A 7427-nucleotide genomic window follows, 5' to 3' on the forward strand; every position below is an offset into this window, starting at 1 on the left:
GTTTTCCAGATATGGTGCTTTGCATTTTACAAAATAGGTCATGGTGATCTTTTGCCTTGCAAACTGTAATGCTCCCCCTGATGTTTCCCCTGGTAAAACTGCCACAGATGGTTCTGAACATGGTTGCGTGTCAAAAGTGCTATTATCTAAAGTAAGTGCAAGTGATTCCGGTTCTCACTCTTTAATTTCTGGCCACCCTTAGCTGTTCATTAACATTATTGACCGGGGGGAAAAGAAAAGAAAAACTGACTTCTAGGTGACTTCACTTTTCTTCTTCTTTGTGTCTGACTTTTAAAATGACCATCATTGAGTGCTTGTATAAAATATTCTTCTGTGCAGGACTGCAAATGTTTACTTTGATTGGTTTACCGCTTTAAAGAAAAACACTTGCTAAATGAGAAGATGCAATGAAGTATTACTAACTGGCTCTGTATTCACAGTGAATTACAGCTAGTTCAATAAATGGTGTAACATATAAAATATTTACTATAGTATGCACATACCACAATGGACTTAAAATATATAACAGTTAACAGGATTATCAGAAGGCTTGTTGTAAAATTTGTTGTAAAAATTCCAAAAAAGACTATCAGTGTAAAATATGATGATTTTTCACTTGGTTATTAAACTACTAAATTAAAAATATGGTTAAGAAAACAGTAAACTATTGCAAAGTAGAAGCAATTCCACTTTAATAATGGGTATGTTTATTCAGGATGGTGTAAACGGTATTGTACGTCTTCGCAGTAAGTTTCCCAATAAGTAGACAGTGAGAGGAGGTGGGGGAGTGGGGTGGGGGGGCATCAGCAGACAGCTTTTAATGGGTATTTCTTTTCTGTCGCCAATGTTGCAAACTTGTCAAGCTTCAAATGCAGGTGACAATGAATTTCCTGGTGTGTGTGCTTTGTTTACAGGCTGTTGTCGTCCCACCTTCTGTGAAGCTGTCGGCGCTCTTCCTGACATCCGGCACCCGTTGGAGAGGCGGCAGTCACGCAGGTACGATCATACCCATTGATCAAGGGAAAGGGGAGGATATTAAAGGTGTCTGTCACATTTACAGACTCGTGCTCTTAGGTTTTGATTTCATTTAAATCTTTGTCTGGAGGAAGACAATTAACCACACGTTTTATAGGCAGCGTCAAACTTCCCAGTCATAATGTTGAGATGTTCACACGGCAGTTTCCTTGTCACAGTCGGTTGGTGGGACAGTGGCTCACTCTGGGGTGCATAAAACTTACAGAATAGAGTATGTTCTCCCACAGCTAACTGTTTTGTGTTGAAACAATGGGAAAAAATGGATTTGAAAAAAAATATACAAATATGGGAAACGTGGGAACATTTTACATTTGAATGGACAGAAACCAACGGAACTTGACAAACAATTGAATCCTCCCTAACGCACACAAAATCTGAAATCTGGACAATAAACTTTAAACAAGCAAGAAACTGGATTAAATTACAAAACTACTGCAGGCAAATACATCTGTATATTAAATGGGCTCAAATTAAATAAATAAAAAAAACACTCATTTATGTGATGAATTTCTGTGTCATCAATGGATCCTTTACTCCAAAGTCCAAATGCTTTACTCAAATATTCACTCGATGACATCAAAGGTTACAATCATCTTGTACTTCCATTGTTTTTGGTCAGTTTCTTTTTTGACTGCCAGTTAAAACTGACCTCTTCTTGCCTTCTTTCTGTCTGGCTAATTGTCTGAAGTAGCAACGTGCCTGTTGGACAGGAAACGAGACCGTGCTTCGCAAAATATGTCTGACACCAGTCTCTTCATTACATGTTGAAACATCCATGTGACCACGTGGTCTGTCAAAAAGCCACATCTCTGTCATTCCCACACGAWGTAGCTCAAGAAGACAATTAACTAACAGAGGTGACACGGTAAACAGGTGCAAGCCATTATTCCTGGAGCTGGATAAGCGTGGCCACCCCATCTCATTGTGATGGGCTGTTATAAAACTGCACATGTGTGTCTGTGTGTGTCCATGATGGGAGATCTTATGACAAGTCAGAGGATGGCTCTGCTTTTGTGAAGTTAAAATGCATCATCCTACCCAATATTCTGTCATCAGCATGTGGGCATTGTCAGTGTTGCCATGCTCTGTGGAAAAAAAAAAAAATATATATATATATATATAGTTTTTAATTTTACATTCTCAAAGACAATTTTTGTGAAAAAAAAACAGTATAAAATGTAACAAATGAAACTTGATACTCTGTACTTAGGCATTTTAAATTCACAATTGATATTTATACAAAGCTATAGTATATAGAGGCAATGAAACGTGCCCATTCAGACTGCTTTTTTATTTATTTATTTATTTTTTGGCAGTGATCTGTTATATAGGATCACCATCTGCCTCCTGTAGTTTTATTAATCAAATATAGAATGGGTGAGTCATGCCATTTTGGCTTGTGTCACAACGGAGGTATGTGCCACAGATTTCCCTCATACTGGAAGCAGAGCTAACACATGCTACCCTTGCCGTATTCTCACACCATTTCTCACACAAAAGTGCTCACACACAAACTCGCAGACACTCACAGTCTTGGATGACTGATATAGAGAAAGATGCATAAACAAACACGCCAATGCATAAAAACATGTAAAAATGAGGAAAAGCATAAAAATGGTTTTAAAAATTTCTGTACATTTTGCACTTTCAAACTCGTTTGAGAAACTTGATCCAACACATTTTCTTTTTTTCTTTTTGGATTTTATGAGTTTGTTTAAAACTTAAAAGTTTCAAATTAAAATTTCTGCTTAAAACAAATAGTTTTTTTTAATTATCTATGCTTATCCTTTATTCAAAAGGTTGGTTACGTAAAAAAAAATCCCATTGTCCAATTTTTAATGCATTTTTCTCACCAGTTTTTTGCAACAAAATGATATAATTGTTGTTTTTGAGTACACAACTCTAAAGATCCACATGGCAAAGATTTACTTTTACACCACATACAAAAAGAATGAAGCTACTGTATTTTAGTTACAAAAAAGTGGTCTAGAAACAAAATTGCAACCTTGTATATTGGTCCATTGTCCATGTTTCTCTGTCTGCCCTTGGAAAATGGATACAAACCTTCTTGTTCATCAGTAAAAAAGAAAAGAACATGTGCATACATACTCTGCTCCTTGTGGAAGTCAGGGCGTGCTTTGCTTCTGGAACTCAGCTGAAACAAATGCATTTACCCACTTACATTTACTGACTAACTTACAATGGAKAAACTGGTGTTTATTTGGTCTAAACGTGAACCGTTAAAAGTTTTGAAAATTATCAAAGTTGCTCTTGTTTTTAGAGTGATTTATTATTTTTTTACATAAAAAATAAAGTGTGCTAGGGCAAGTGAAGGGTGGGTTAGAGGGTGTAGATGGGTCATTTTTTTCAGTTTCCTTCGTTTGGTGTAGCTAGGTTAAGACCGTCGCTGCTGTGTGGTACTCTGCCCTGCTGGTATAAATAAGACATGATTGGCATCACAGCAGAAAAAAAACCTCCTTCTCTCACTCTGTTTCTCTCTCTCTCTCTCTCTCTCTCTCTCTCTGACAGCCTTCATTTGCTGGAGGAGTGGCAGACTTGGTGGGAGTTAATGATTATAATTATTTAGCTTTTTTTTTACATTGCGGGATAATTATTTAAGAGGTTTGTGTAGTCATTGTTGTAATCAGTAAAGAGAGATTACAGAAAATCCGCATGCCAACAGATGGCACTTGGCTGTTGTTGTTGCTTCATATTAAACCCAGTACGGCACACTTGGTAGCAGCCAGGCGACAGCGAGAGGACAATCAGAAAGAGGCCAAATTATAAAACAATTTGTTCTTCATCATAAATCCATTTATCATATCACTTCATTCTAGAGGGAAGAAGAGGAAGCAACAGTGGTTGGCATAGCACTGTGGTGGTGTTCAGCACCCCTCTACTGCTTCAACCTTCTAATGCTCTGTAGACCGTCATCATCACTTTCACCTTTTCCTGATGCATAAAGATCCCAGTTTTAAGTCTGCATCTACTCAGTCCATGTTCATGTCTTTTCTGTCAAAGAAGTAGATAAAGAAAAAAGAAAAAAAAGGTGAAGGTACTTGCTATCCAGGGTCGGGAAGAAGGAGGAACACTAAAGCTTCTGGCCTACATTCCAGACTAATTGTATAATTGGAAAAGCTCTCCAAATGAGCAAGCAAGGCACCCCTCAACCCCCTCCTCACTAGCTATACCCCCCACCCTATTTAGCACCCCCTCCCCACTCTCCATGCAGACACACACTTCATTTAATACCTGCCCCCCATTTCCCTGCCACCCCACCCACACACATATGCATGCCCTTCAAAAGCAAATCATAAAAGAGCATTTTGGGAATAATAATAATTTCAAAAGCGTCCATTATTAATCCCACACACTAGCATCTCTGGCAGCAACAGCTAGACTGGTTAGTACCCCCCTCCAATCCAATCTACCCACCCATCTATTTTCCTCTGCAWATGCACACACATACGCAGCACAGACCTCATGGCATATAACAGTTAGGTATCTCCATTAAGAATAATATTGTTGCACTTCATTACAGTTTGGGCCTTTTTGAAACAGATTTGAATTCAAATAGTCACGCTCAGTGCAGCTTCTACTTTCTCAGCTGCACTTCTCACTGGATGCAAACCAACCACAAAATAGAAAAAAAAAATTGCCAGAACTTCAATGGTCTTTGCCGTTCTTGATTCTCCCAYTATGTGTGACATATATAGGTCTGTAATAGTTCTGAGCATGGACWAAACTTTAGGAGTGGAGTGCTTTACCATTGTTGTGGCAGTGTATAGGGTCCTGGGTAAAGCGTTGGGGAATGTAGAAGCATGGTGGCAGTGGTAGTTGTGTGTCCATGACATGGGGTCTGCAGGCATCAGCGTGGCTTAGGTGAAACAGGATTGGCCCCACTTTATTCATGCCTAGGCTAACCGTGATAGTGACAAGGTCATGAATATGATCTACCGATGCTACACATTCTCACTCCCGACTCGTCACATATTGACGCTTTTCCAAAGTTCCCTCTGCGTCTTATTTTGACGCATCAGGTGACCCCCTCGCGTCAGTCCTTGACGCCCGCGGCTTTTCCGGGTTGCGCCACCAGGGGTCTTTGGGTCGGGGGTCTGAGGTTAACATGAGGGATCAGGATTAATGGTTAAGTTTAGGTACTGGGATCAGGGGTAAGATGTCCATGGTGAATATTAGGTAATTTCAGGCTTTGGAACATGTTGACGTGAATTTCCTACATTTTCTAAAAATGGTTAATTTTACGTACTAGGGTCAGGGACAGGATGTCTAAAGTGAACAAAGGTAATTTCAGGCTTTGGAACGGTAGTTTTTGCGCATTTTCTACACTTTCTGAAAATATGACAACAGATTTCGCCCCATCTCGTCAGTAACTGACGTGACGGGGKTACCCAGCGCGTCAAAATCGGACGTAGAGGGAACCTTGGAAAAGCGTCAATATGTGACGACATGGGAGTGAGAATGGGTTGACCGATGACGTGATACCTGTGGTTTTAATGTCAGGTTAGTGTGATGTTTTGGTGCAAAGCTGCATCCTGACTCAGATATGGATAGATTGCAGGGGAGCCTCCTGGATGTGCTATATATTTATATAACCCATATATTAAAAAACATTTTGCAAGCATAGCTGTGTGCAGAAGTTGTATGCTTCTGAAGGAGGTATTCCAAATTTACCACAATGAAGTCATGTTCTAACAGACTGTGTAGGTTGTGAGGTGGTCCTCCATGAATGATGGGGTCTTGCATGTGTCAATACTAAACTGTCTACATTGATTTGATGGTAGTTTATATAAAATCTTCCTTTCAAGAGCATTTAACTTTCACGTGTAGACTGAGAAAACACAAATGACATCATTGTGAGATGATGTGAGATGAACAGAAGGGATTTTAAAAGTTTACTCAGGTTGTATATTACACCTTATGACCAATTCCATGAATTAAGTTGTAAACCTTCTTTTCAGTTTTTTTTTTTGGTCATAAAATAAGCAATTTAATGACCAGTGAGGAATGATCTACTTGTGTGCTGTGTTAGCACTCATATTTTACTGTTACTACTGGAGCTCATGGTCAAATTGAATTTTCTGATTTATGGTCCTTGCCATGTACCGTTCATTTCCATGGCTACTGAGGGACTTGGAGGGGAGAAAGATGATTTCTGAGGTCGACAGCAATGTCTAACAGGATTGTGGGGTGCTGTTAAAACAAAGCCGTTAATTAATGCTATTGATTGGCAAAAAATAAATAAAGGCAAATGTGATTTGCATACAGCCCCTGTGATCAATGCATTAACCGATTTTTTTCTCCCCTCTCTGAAATTTGATTTCCTGAGTTTTCAAAGTGAGAGAGAGCGAGTTGAGACTAATGTGGATCGATTGGACTTCTCTCAGACAAGAATATAGAGCATTTTATTAGTTGGTGAAGGRTGAAACATAGCACAAAAGGAGCAGTTTAAAGTTGGACTTAAATAATTATGTCCCTTTTCAGSAAAAAGAGAATGAATTTATTTTCTTCTGAAACTGACATTGTAACTCTCCCAACTAATTCAGACATAGCTAAAATATGATAATATTTTGCCAGGCTAGTCAAAGTTCTTTGCTTTTTTTTTTTTGTTGTTGTTTAAAATGGAAAATGTACAGTGAAACCGAAGTAAAAAAAAAAAAAACAATGCCATTGACAAAAAACAGGGCCATGAAAATCAAAAACAGAAGAGGCGTTAAAAAAACAATTTGYTGTTTTTTTTACTCCTCCTTTCTCGCTTGCTCTGTCAAGAATAGCTTATTATAGCGTATTGATTTATAAAGCTTTAAATGTGATCCTCCATGTCCAAGTCAAGGGCAGGGAATGAAAGAGACAGAATGAGATGAGGGGAAGAAGAGAGGAAAAAAACGGGAGAAAAAGAAAGACAGAAAGAAAGTCAGGGGCAAATCCTTTTTCCAATTTTTTTTTTTTTTTTTTTGGTAAAAGGATAGAGTTCGTACAGTGAGTCCACGACATGAGGAAGAGGCAGCAAGGCATTTTCAGAAACGCTGTAGAACACAAAAGGGTAATTGTTTTAGCCCAGATGTTGCTTTCGCACAACAAGCAGGATACAATGTTCCTACTGAGCTGATGAGCCCAATCAGTGAAATGATTAAAAATTGATTTTGTCCCTGTAATTACAGTATGTAAACTACTTAGCCGGGATTGCAAAGGAAGTGATTTTCTAATTACGTATATACTCTGGTGTCTAATGATTGGTTTTTTGAAGTAATGAAGAGAGGGTCCTAACGACTCCACTGTGTTCTGTTGTTGAAGGAAGAAGGCAGGAGAAGAGGTGTGCTTGTGTATTTGTGTGTGTGTGTGTGTGTGTGTGTGTGTGTGTGTGTGTGTGTGTG

At 38.8% G+C, this 7427-nt stretch overlaps 1 protein-coding gene across 1 annotated transcript in view; it reads left to right on the forward strand.

The window, feature by feature from the left end:
* Positions 1-7427, forward strand: part of znf536 (zinc finger protein 536) — a 192327-nt gene that overhangs the window by 10459 nt on the left and 174441 nt on the right. The window contains exon 2 of the mRNA XM_014007251.1: positions 915-996. The gene's annotated coding sequence lies outside the window, so the exon portion shown is untranslated. The remainder of the gene's footprint in view (positions 1-914; positions 997-7427) is intronic.

Source organism: Austrofundulus limnaeus, unplaced genomic scaffold (assembly GCF_001266775.1).
Source record: "Austrofundulus limnaeus strain Quisiro unplaced genomic scaffold, Austrofundulus_limnaeus-1.0 Scaffold40, whole genome shotgun sequence".
Classification (NCBI taxonomy): domain Eukaryota; kingdom Metazoa; phylum Chordata; class Actinopteri; order Cyprinodontiformes; family Rivulidae; genus Austrofundulus; species Austrofundulus limnaeus.